Consider the following 13,229-nt stretch of genomic DNA (forward strand, 5'->3'; position numbering starts at 1 on the left):
GATTAGGAAACTCACTCAAAACTGTACAACTATATGGAAACTGATCAACCTGCTCCTGAATGACTACTGGATAAATAATGAAAGGAAGGCAGAAATAAAGATGTTCTTTGAAACCATTGAGAATGAAGACACAAACATACCAGAATCTCTGGGACACATTTAAACCAGTGTGTAGAGGGAAGTTTATAACACTAAATGCCCACAAGAGAAAACAGGAAAGATCTAAAATTGACACTGTAACATCAAAATTAAAAGAACTAGAGAAGCAACAGCAAACAAATTCAAAAGCTGGCAGAAGACAAGAAATAACTAAGATCAGAGCAGAACTGAAGGAGGTAGAGACATGAAAAACACTTCAAAAAATCAATGAATCCAGGAGCTGGTTTTTTCTTTTTAAAAGTCAACAAAAGATATAGACCTCTAGCCAGATTAATAAAGAAAAAAAGAGAGAAGAATCAAATAGATGCACTAAAAAACGATATACGAGATATCCCACTGATCCCACAGAAATACAAACTACCTTCAGAGAATACTATAAACACCTCTATAGAAATAAACTAGAAAATCTAGAAGAAATGGATAAGTTTCTGGACACATACACCATCCCAAGTCTAAACCAGGACGAAGTCGAATCCCTGAATATACCAATAACAAGTTCTGAAATTGAGGAAGTATTTAATAGCCTACCAACCAAAAAAAGTCCAGGACGAGACAGATTCACAGCTGAATTCTACCAGAGGTACAAAGAGGAACTGGTACCATTCCTTCTGAAACTATTCCAAACAATAGAAAAAGAGAAAATCCTCCCTAACTCATTTTATGAAGCCTCCATCATCCTGATACCAAAACCTGGTAGAGACACAATAAAAAAAGAAAATTTCAAGCCAATATCCCTGATGGACATCAATGTGAAAGTCCGCAATAAATTACTGGCAAACCGAATCCAGCAGCACATCAAAAACTTATCCACCATGATCAAGTTGGCATCATTCATCCCTGGGATGCAAGGCTTGTCCAACATATACAAATCAATAAATGTAATCCATCACATAAACAGAACCAATGACCAAAACTGCACGATGGTCTCAATAAATGCAAAAAAGGCCTTTAACAAAATTCAACACTCCTTCATGCTAAAAACTCTCAATAAACTAGGTATCAATGGAATGTATCTCAAAATAATAAGAGCTATTTATGATGAGCCCACAGCCAATATCATACTGAATGGGCAAAAACTGGAAGCATTCCCTTTGAAAACCGGCACAAGACAAGGATGACCTGTCTCACCACTCCTATTCAACATAGTATTGGACGTTCTGGCCAGGGCAATCAGGCAAGAGAAAGAAATAAAAGGTATTCAAATAGGAAGAAAAGAAGTCAAATTATCTCTGTTTGCAGATGACATGATTGTATATTTAGAAAACCCCATCATCTCAGCCCGAAATCTTCTTAAGCTGATAAGCAACTTCAGCAAAGTCTCAGGACACAAAGTCAATATGCAAAAATCACAAGCATTCCTGTAAACCAATAACAGACAAACAGAGAGCCAAATCATGAGTGAACTCCCATTCACAATTGCCAGTAAGAGAATAAAATACCTAGGAATCCAACTTACAAGGGATGTGAGGGACCTCTTCAAGGAGAACTACAAACCACTGCTCAAGGAAATAAGACAGGACACAAACAAATGGAAGAACATTCCATGCTCATGGATAGGAAGAATCAATATTGTGAAAATAGCCTTACTGCCCAAAGTAATTTATAGATTCAATAATATCCCCATCAAGTTACCATTGAATTTCTTCACAGAATTGGGAAAAACTATTTTAAAGTTCATATGGAACCAAAAAAAGACCTTGCATAGCCAAGACAATCCTACGCAAAAAGAGCAAAGCTGGAGGCATCATGCTACCTGATTTCAAACTACACTGCAAGGCTACAGTAACCAGAACAGCATGGAACTGGCACCAAAACAGAGATATAGACCAATGGAACAGAACAGAGGCTTCAGAAATAATACTGCACATCTTCAGCCATCTGATCTTTGACAAACCTGACACAAGCAATGGGGAAAAGATTCCCTGTTTAATAAATGGTGTTGGGAAAATTGGCTAGCTATATGCAGAAAGCTGAAACTGGACCCCTTCCTTACACCTTATACAAAAATCAACTCAAAATGGATTAAATACTTAATCTTAAGACCTAAAACTATAAAAATCCTAGAAGAAAACCTGGACAATACCATTCAGGACATAGGCATGGGCAAAGACTTCATGTCTTAAATATCAACAGCAATGGCAACAAAAGCCAAAATTGACAAATGGGATCTAATTAAACTAAAGAACTTCTGCATAGCAAAAGCAACTATTATCAGAGTGAACAGGCAACCTACAAAATGGGAGAAAATTTTTGCAATCTATGCATCTGACAGAAGGCTAATATCCAAAATCTACAAAGAACTTAAACAAATTTACAAGAAGAAAACAAACAACCCTATCAAAAAGTGGGCAAAAGATATGAACAGACATTTCTCAAAAGAATACATTTGTGCAGCCAACAAACATATGAAAAAAATGCTTATCATCACTGGTCATTAGAGAAATGCAAATCAAAACCACAGTGAGATACCATCTCATGCCAGTTACAATGTTGATCATTAAAAACTCAGGAAACAACAGATGCTGGAGAGGATGTGGAGAAATAGGAACACTTTTACACTGTTAGTAGGAGTGTAAATTAGTTCAACCATTGTGGAGGACAGTATGGCAATTCCTCAAGGATCTAGAACCAGAAATACCATTTGACCCAGCAATTCCAATCCTGGGTATATACCCAAAGGATTGTAAACCATTCTACTATAAAGATACATGCACACATGTATTTATTGTGGCACTATTCACAATAGCAAAGATTTGGAACCAACTCAAATGTCCGTAAATGATAGACTGGATAAAGAAAATGTGGAATATACACACCATGGAAGACTATGCAGCCATAAAAAAGGATGAGTTCATGTCCTTTGCAGGCATAAGGATGAAGCTGGAAACCATCATTTTCACCAAACTATCACAAGGATAAAAAACCAAACACCACATGTTCTCACTCATAAGTGGGAGTTGAACAATGAGAACACATGGACACAGGGAGGGTAACATCACACACTGGGTGGGGCCTGTAGGGGGGTGGGGGGCTAGGGGAAGGATAGCATTAGGAGAAATACCTAATGTAGGTGATGGGTTGATGGGTGCAGCAAATGCTGCATGGCACTTGTATACCTATGTAATAAACCTGCACATTCTGCACATGTACCCCAGAACTTAAGCTATTAAAAAAGAGAAGTGGGTCCATCGCTTTCAAAGATAAATAGAATTTTTGTGACCAATAATTAGTCTAGGGATAGATACATTATCACATATGTGTATACACACACACAGACACACACACACAATCATGGTTCTTTTGGAAATGAGGAATGTGAAAATGGCTACTATGTCAACAAACAACAGTGTGTGTCCTAAAACTAGATTAAGAAAATAATTTTGAGGAACTGAGACCGCACCCAAGATGGCCGAATAGGAACAGCTCCAGCCTCCGGCTCCCAGCGTGAGCGACACAGAAGATGGGTGATTTCTGCATTTTCAACTAAGGTACCGGGTTCATCTCAATGGGGCATGTTGGACAGTTGGCACTGGTCCGCGGGTGCAGCCCGACCAGCGAGAGCTGAAGCAGGGCGAGGCATCGCCTCACCTGGGAAGAGCAAGGGGGAAGGAAATTCCTTTTCTTAGCCAAAGGAAATTGAGACACACAACACCTGGAAAATTGGGTAACTCCCACCCTAATACTGCGTTTTACCAAGGGTCTTAGCAAATGGCACACCAGGAGATTATATCCCACACCTGGCCCAGAGGGTCCCACTGCCACGGAGCCTCCCTCATTGCTAGCACAGCAGTCTGAGTTCTAACTGCAAGGTGGCAGTGAGGCTGGGGGAGGGGCGCCTGCCATTGCTGAGGCTTAAGTAGATAAACAAAGCCACCAGGAAGCTCGAATTGGGTGGAGTCCACCGCAGCTCAAGGAGGCCTGCCTGCCTCTGTAGACTCCATCTCTGGGGACAGGGCATAGCTAAACAGAAAGCAGCAGAGACCTCAGCAGAGGTAAATGTCCCTGTCTGACAGCTTTGAAGAGAGCAGTGGATCTCCCAGCATGGAGGTTGAGATCTGAGAACGGACAGACTACCTGCCCAAGTGGGTCCCTGACCCCTGGGTAGCCTAACTGGGAGACATCCCCCACTAGGTGCAGACTGACACCTCACACCTCACACCTCACACCTCACACGGGCTGGGTACACCCATGAGACAAAGCTTTCAGAGCAAGAATCAGACAGCAACACTCGCTGTTCAGCAATATTCTATCTTCTGCAGCCTCTGCTGCTGATACCCAGGCAAACAGGGTCTGGAGTGGACCTCAAGCAAACTCCAACAGACCTGTAGCTGAGGTTCCTGACTGTTAGAAGGAAAACTAACAAACAGAAAAGACACCCACACCAAAACCCCATCAGTATGTCACCATCACCAAAGACCAAAGGCAGATAAAAACCACAAAGATGGGGAAAAAGCAATGCAGAAAAGCTGGAAATTCAAAAAATCAGAGTGCATCTCACCCTCCAAAGGAACACAGCTCATTGCCAGCAACAGAACAAAGCTGGACGGAGAATAACTTTGACGAGTTGAGAGAAGAAGGCTTCAGTCAATCAGACTTCTCAGAGCTAAAGGAGGAACTACGTAACCAGTGCAAAGAAACTAAAAACCTTGAAAAAAGATTTGATGAATGGCTAACGAGAATAACCAATGTAGAGAAGTCCTTAGAAGAACTGATAGAGATGAAAACCATAACATGAGAACTATGTGACAAATGCACAAGCTTCAGTAACCAACTCAATCAACTGGAAGAAAGAGTATCAGTGATTGAAGATCAAATGAATGAAATGAAGCAAGAAGAGAAGTGTAGAGAAAAAACAGTAAAAAGAAATGAACAAAGCCTCCAAGAAATATGGGATTATGTGAAAAGACCAAATCTACATCTGAATGGTGTGCCTGAAAGTGACGGGGAAAATGGAACCAAGTTGGAAAACACTCTGCAGGATATCATCCAGGAGAACTTCCCCAACCTAGTAAGGCAGGCCAACATTCAAATTCAGGAAATACAGAGAATGCCACAAAGATACTCCTTGAGAAGAGCAACTCCAAGACACATAATTGTCAGATTCACCAAAGTTGAAATGAATGAAAACATGTTAAGGACAGCAAGAGAGAAAGGTCGGGTTACCCACAAAGGGAAGCCCATCAAACTAACAGCAGATCTCTTGGCAGAAACTCTCCAAGCCAGAAGAGAGTAGGGGCCAATATTCAACATTCTTAAAGAAAAGAATTTTCAACCCAGAATTTCAAATCCAGCCAAATTAAGTTTCATAAGTGAAGGAGAAATAAAATCCTTTACAGACAAGCAAATGCTTAGAGATTTTGTCACCACCAGGCCTGCCCTACAAGAGCTCCTGAAGGAAGCACTAAACATGGAAAGGAACAACAAGTACCAGCCATTGTAAAAACATGTCAAAATGTAAAGTTCATCAATGCTAGGAAGAAACTGCATCAAGTAACAAGCAAAATAACCAGCTAATATCTTAATGACAGGATCAAGTTCACACATAACAATATTAGCCTTAAATGTAAATGGGCTAAATGCTCCAATTAAAAGACACAGACTGGCAAATTGGATAAAGAGTCAAGACCCATCAGTGTGCTGTATTCAAGAGACCCATCTCACATGCAGAGACACACATAGGCTCAAAATAAAGGGATGGAGGAAGATCTAACAAGCAAATGGAAAACAAAAGAAGCAGGGGTTGCAATCCTAGTCTCTGATAAAACAGACTTTAAACCATTAAAGATCAAAAGAGGCAAGGAAGGCCATTACATAATGGTAAAGGGATCAATTCAACAGGAAAAGCTAACTATCCTAAATATATATGCGCCCAATACAGGAGTACCCAGATTCATAAAGCAAGTCCTTAGAGACTTACAAAGAGACTTAGACTTCCATACAATAATAATGGGAGACTTTAACACCCCACTGTCAACATTAGACAGATCAATGAGACAGAAAGTTAACAAGGATATCCAGGAATTGAACTCAACTCTGCACCAAACAGACCTAATAGACATCTACAGAACTCTCCACCCCAAATCAACAGAATATACATTCTTCTCAGCACCACATTGCACTTATTCCAAAACTGACAACATAGTTGGAAGTAAAGCACTCCTCAGCAAATGTACAAGAACAGAAATTATAACAAACTGTCTCTCAGACCACAGTGCAATCAAACTAGAACTCAGGACTAAGAAACTCAATCAAAACCACTCAACTACATGGAAACTGAACAACCTGCTCCTGAATGACTACTGGGCACATAATGAAATGAAGGCAGAAATAAAGATGTCTTTGAAACCAATGAGAACAAAGACACAACATACCAGAATCTCTGGGACACATTTAAAGCAGTGTGTGGAGGGAAATTTATAGCACTAAATGCCCACAAGAGAAAGCAGGAAAGATCTAAAATTGACACCCTAACGTCACAATTAAAAGAACTAGAGAAGCAAGAGCAAACACATTCAAAAGCTAGCAGAAGGCAAGAAATAACTAAGATCAGAGCAGAACTGAAGGAGATAGAGACACAAAAAACCCTCCAAAAAATCAATGAATCTAGGAGCTGGTGTTTTGAAAAGATCAACAAAATTGATAGACTGCTAGCAATACTAGTAAAGAAGAAAAGAGAGAAGAATCAAATAGATGCAATAAAAAATGATACAGGGGATATCACCACCGATCTAACAGAAATACAAACTACCATCAGAGAATACTATAAACACCTCTATGCAAATAAACTAGAAAACCTAGAAGAAATGGATAATTTCCTGGACACTTACACTCTCCCAAGACTAAACCAGGAAGAAGCTGAATCCCTGAACAGACCAATAGCAGGCTCTGAAATTGAGGCAATAATTAATAGCCTACCAACCAAAAAAAGTCCAGATGGATTCACAGCCGAATTCTACCAGAGGTACAGAAAGAAGTTGGTACCACTCCTTCTGAAGCTATTCCAATCAATAGAAAAAGAGAGAATCCTCCCTAATTCATTTCATGAGGGAAACATCATCCTGATCCCAAAGTCTGGCAAAGACACAACAAAAAAAGAGAATTATAGACCAATATCCCTGATGAACATCAATTCAAAAATCCTCAATAAAATACTGGCAAAACGAATCCAGCAGCATATCAAAAACCTTATCCACCATGATCAAATTGGCTGCATCCCTGGGATGCAAGGCTGGTTCGATATATGCAAATCAATAAATGTAATCCATTATATAAACAGAACCACAGAGAAAAACTACATGATTATCTCAATAGATGTAGAAAAGGCCTTTGACAAAATTCAACAGCCCTTCATGCTAAAAACTCCCAATAAACTAGGTATTGATGGGACATACCTCAAAATAATAAGAGCTATTTATGACAAACCCACAGCCAATATCATACTGAATGGGCAGAAACTGGAAGCATTCCCTTTGAAAAACGGCACAAGACAGGGATGCCCTCTCTCACCACTCCTATTCCACATATTGTTGGAAGTTCTGGCTAGGGCAATCAGGCAAGAGAAAGAAATCAAGGGTATTCAGTTCAGAAAAGAAAAAGTCAAATTGTCCCTGTTTGCAGATGACATGATTGTATATTTAGAAAACCCCATTGTCTCAGCCCAAAATCTCCTTAAGCTGATAAGCAGCTTCAGCAAAGTCCCAGGATACAAAATCAATGTGCAAAAATCACAAGCATTCTTATACACAAGTAACAGACAGACAGCCAAATCATGAATGAACTCCCATTCACAATAGCTTCAAAGAGAATAAAATACCTAGGAATCTAACTTACAAGGGATGTAAAGGACCTCTTCAAGGAAAACTACAAACAACTGCTCAGTGAAATGAAAGAGGACAAAAACAAATGGAAGAACAGACCATGCTCATGGATAGGAAGAATCAATATTGTGAAAATGGCCATACGGCCCAAGGTAATTTATAGATTCAATGCCATCCCCATTTAGCTACCAATGACTTTCTTCACAGAATTGGAAAAAACCGCTTTAAAGTTCATATGGAACCAAAAAAGACCCCACATAGCCAGGACAATCCTAAGCCAAAAGAACAGAGCTGGAGGCATCACGCTACTTGATTTCAAACTACACTACAAGACTACAGTAGCCAAAACAGTATGGTACTGTTACCAAAACAGAGGTATAGACCAATGGAACAGAAGAGAGCCCTTGGAAATAATACCACATATCTATAGCCATCTGATCTTTGACAAACTTGACAAAAACAAGAAATGGGGAAAGGATTCCCTATTTAATAAATGGTGCTGGGAAAATTGGCTAGCCATAAGTAGAAAGCTTAAACTGGATATTTTCCTTACTCCTTTTACGAAAATTAATTCAGGATGGATTAGAGACTTAAACGTTAAACCTAAAACCATAAAAACCCTAGAAGAAAACATAGGCAATACTATTCAGGACATAGGCACGGGCAAGGACTTCATGTCTAAAACACCAAAAGCAATGGCAACAAAAGCCGACATTGACAAATGGGATCTAATTAAACTAAAGAGCTTCTGCACAGCAAAAGAAACTACCATCAGGGTGAACAGGAAACCTACAGAATTGGAGAAAATTTTTGCAATCTACTCATCTGACAAAGGGCTAATATCTAGAACCTATAAAGACCTCAAATTTACAAGAAAAAAGCAACAACCCCATCAAAAAGTGGGCAAAGGATATGAACAGACACTTCTCAAAAGAAGACATTCTTACAGCCAACAGACACATGCTCATCATCTCTCGCCATCAGAGAAATGCAAATCAAAACCACAATGAGATACCATCTCACACCAGTTAGAATGGTGATCATTAAAAAGTCAGGAAACAACAGGTGCTGGAGAGGATGTGGAGAAATAGGAACACTTTTACACTGTTGGTGGGACTGTAAACTAAGTCAACCATTGTGGAAGACAGTGTGGCGATTCCTCAGGGATCTAGAACTAGAAATACCATTTGACCTAGCCATCCCATTACTCGGTATATACTCAAAGGAATATAAATCATGCTGCTATAAAGACATATGCACATGTATGTTTATTGCGGCACTATTCACAATAGCAAAGACTTGGAATCAACCCAAATGTCCATCAGTGACAGACTGGATTAAGAAAATGTGGCACATATACACCATGGAATACTATGCAGCCATAAAAAGTATGAGTTAGTGTCCTTTGTAGGGACATGGATGCAGCTGGAAACCATCATTCTCAGCAAACTATCGCAAGAACAGAAAACCAAATACCGCATGTTCTCACTCATAGGTTGGAACTGAACAATGAGAACACATGGACACAGGAAGGGGAGCATCACACACCGAGTCTTATTGTGGGGAGTGGTGAGGGGAGGGATAGCATTAGGAGATATACCTAATGTCAATGACGAGTTAATGGGTGCAGCACACCAACATGGCACATATATACATATGTAACAAACCTGTACATTGTGCACGTGTACACTAGAACTTGAAGCATAATAATAAAAAAAGAAAATTATTTCCTCTGCCACATGCTTTGCTTCATGAAACAGAGCAGCATGTTCTATCTGAAGAATGTTAGAACCTACTTGTTTTCCATTCTGAAATGTGCCCCTGGACAGAGAATCTGGACCAGTGACTACCAGAAAACTAAGCACTGGCTCTTCCATTATAAAGATATTCTATTTGAGATTGTCATTTCTCTGATTGCCCCATAATTTTGTATTCCCATGCACCATTTTACTATATTTTTTTAAAAGACTGCAACTTTAAGAAGATAACAAGGCAGAATATGGAAGAAACTAACAATGATCTCTTATATTCTAAGAAGTATAGTTTTCACAAATAATAGATTGCATTTAGGATAGGAATTGATTGAAAACAGTGCCTTCTGAAGATTACAGTTTTTTTTTCATGAACTTCATAATTATAACATCTTACTGTGTTATAATTTGTAATTCCAACCTCTGTTCATTAAAACCAGTAGCAGTATGGATGAAAGCATGCTACATCCTGGGAATTGAATATATTTAGGAATATATTATGTTCAGTATTAATATTTAAGAAGACAGGCTGACCAAAGAACACAAAAATCAACAGTGAACTAATCCAGTGACAACTGTACACCTTTATATTATCAGTTCTTTCTTCTTGAGTAAGACAAGAGAGAAAGAAATAATCCATATGGTTTATATGTAAATATTACAAAACAAGGAAAAGGAAAGAAATACTTATGAAAATGATAAGGTAACAAAAGAATAACTTAAAAATTCTTGTTCTTTAATACATAGTTCTTAATATAGGAATAGACATAAGAAGAGAAAAGTTGAGACGGCTAATCTAAGGAAGGACTGCAAGGATACATCTTAATATCATCTTCATGGGCAAAACTTGGCCCTCCTGTGTTTCACTCAACTGATCCTCTTCTACCTCCTCATGTTTTATAACAGTAAGAAATGTATTTTTTTTTCAGCTATATCTGTTGTAACACAATTTAGGTGAAATTTCTTCTCTTTTTGGATGAAAATCTAATAAAACATTTGTTAAAATAGCCAGAGGTTTTACAAATTTGGGATACTATGGAGGAGAATTTAATTCAAAATATATCAGTAAGGACATGTTAATTGATGCTTGCAGTAAAAAATAATCCTTAATTTTCAGTAGGTTAAAATTATAGAGTTTTATTTCTCACTCATACCACATGTCCATCTTGGGTGGGCAAGGGGGACTCTGTAAGAAAAGACCCTATTTCAGGATGTAGGCTGGCAAAACAGTCACTACTGGTACATTGCCAGTCATCCTGGAAGAGGGAAAAATGACCTTTGGATGGTCATGTCTAGGCACTTAAGTGTTCTGGCCCAGAAGTGATTCGTGTTACTATTATTTACAACTTATTTGCCAGATCGAGTTTTATAGCCTAATCCAACCAGATGAAAGCCAGTAGTATAATTCTACTTGTGAGTGGACAGTGGGAAACTAGAAATCTACAGTGAACTTAATCAAGACAATCACAATCTACCTATTTGGTTCCAAATATTTGCTTTATTGTTTCTTGCAAGAAACATATTCACTCTATTTTCTCATTGGAGAAAATACAAAAGTTTTATCCATTCGTAACATCAAATCAAAGTCTAGGATCTTTGATTATTCATGCTGGTTTCTATATTGCAGAGGTGAAAGCAGAGCCACAGTGACTTCTTTATTAGGTCCAGAGGTGGCTCCTCCTATCCATAGATCTGTGAACTAAAAAGAACGATTAATCTGTTTCTCCCAACTTAATATACAATGATTGAGCAGGATAAATAAAGTAAACATTCTTGTTTGGAAGTGGAAAGTAAGGAAGATTCACAGTAGTTACTGATTCATAGCAATTTGTAAATTCTACTAGGGGTAATTTTCAAGGGCCTGCTATTCTGAGGATAACAAATATTCTTTTTCTCAGTTCTGATTCTGCTAGGAGAAGCCCCCCAGTCCATTGTTCTTTGTGGCTCTGAGTTCTACTGTCTTTGAGGTTCTTCCTTTCCAATTATTCTCTTTGACTGTGTCTAGAATAGGGATTAGAGAATATGCTTTCCCTTTGGTTAAGCTGCTTATCAATTGTTTTCTTTTGTATAGGAAGTTAGAAATCCAAAAGTCATTTTAAGTCTTGAAGATTCACTATTTTCTCCTCCCCCTCCTCCTCCTCCTTTTCTTTCTTTTTTTTTTCTTTTTTTTTTTATTATTATACTTTAAGTTCTAGGGTACATGTGCATAACGTGCACGTTTGTTACATATGTGTACTTGTGCCATGTTGCTGTGCTGCACCCATCAACTCGTCATTTACATCAGGTATAAATCCTATGCAATTCCTCCCCCCTCCCCCCTCCCCATGATAGGCCCCGGTGTGTGATGTCCCCCTTCCCGAGTCCAAGTGATCTCATTGTTCAGTTCCCACCTATGAGTGAGAACATGCGGTGTTTGGTTTTCTGTTCTTGTGATAGTTTGCTAAGAATGATGGTTTCCAGCTGCATCCACTCCTTTTCTTTCTTTGCCTCCTCCTCCACAGACCTCTAATTTATTTGGGATTACAAGTGTTTGAAAAACGTAGCAGGCTGTTTATTTATTTGATTCTAGTCAGTCTATTTGTCAGTAGAAATACTCATAGTATGTGAGTATATACATATGTACATATATATTTTGGACTTGGAGGGAGTGACAGACTTCAGGCTTTTCTCTTTTTTTTTTCCTTGAGCAATTTTGAACAATTGAAGGAATTTACTGGATTTCATCTTTATCAGAGACTTTTAACAATAAGTGTAAGGACACATCCTTGTTTTTGTACTTTTAGACTGAGTTTTTATCTAAGTATTGTTTCTCAGAATATGACTCCATTTTATTTTTTCCTCTTCAGGACTGAGAAACACTTGCCTCTTCCAACTCTATGGGTTCCTAAATTTGTGTTTTCTCTCTATTCTCTGTTATTCCTCCTCACAGCTGAACCAGTTCTATTCTAAGCCCATCTTTTCCTTTTAATACTTTGCAAAGTGCAACAAACAGCAGCTGGGACACATTGCTGCTTGTATTTGGTCTGAGGGACCAATTTGTCTCGCAGAAATACAAGTTCATCAGGTGCAGGATCAGCTTTATAAATTATTGCAGTCAATGTGTGGTGGCAAATGTTTAATAGCCAGCTCTCCAGGAAAATACAAAAGCAAAAACTCCATGATTTGTGGTGCTCCCAATTTCATGGTATAAATTCTTCCACTATGACAGATCCAAGTTACCAACATGACATCACAGAACTTGGAGTTGGGAAGAGATACTCACAATTAGCTGTCTTGGGCATAAACCAGCTCTAGCACACCACTGAATACAGGTGATTATTTTATCAAAAGCATTGCCATTGCTTAATATGGAGCATCATCCTTCCAGTGTTTCTCACAACATGCTGTCTAACCCAAAGCCAAAGTCACGTATTTTGGATATTTTTAATGGCAACTCCCCACTTCTCAGTACCAATTTCTGTATTAGTTAGTATAGACTATGTTATGCCACAGTAGCAAACAA

Source organism: Macaca nemestrina, chromosome 12 (assembly GCF_043159975.1).
Source record: "Macaca nemestrina isolate mMacNem1 chromosome 12, mMacNem.hap1, whole genome shotgun sequence".
NCBI lineage: Eukaryota > Metazoa > Chordata > Mammalia > Primates > Cercopithecidae > Macaca > Macaca nemestrina.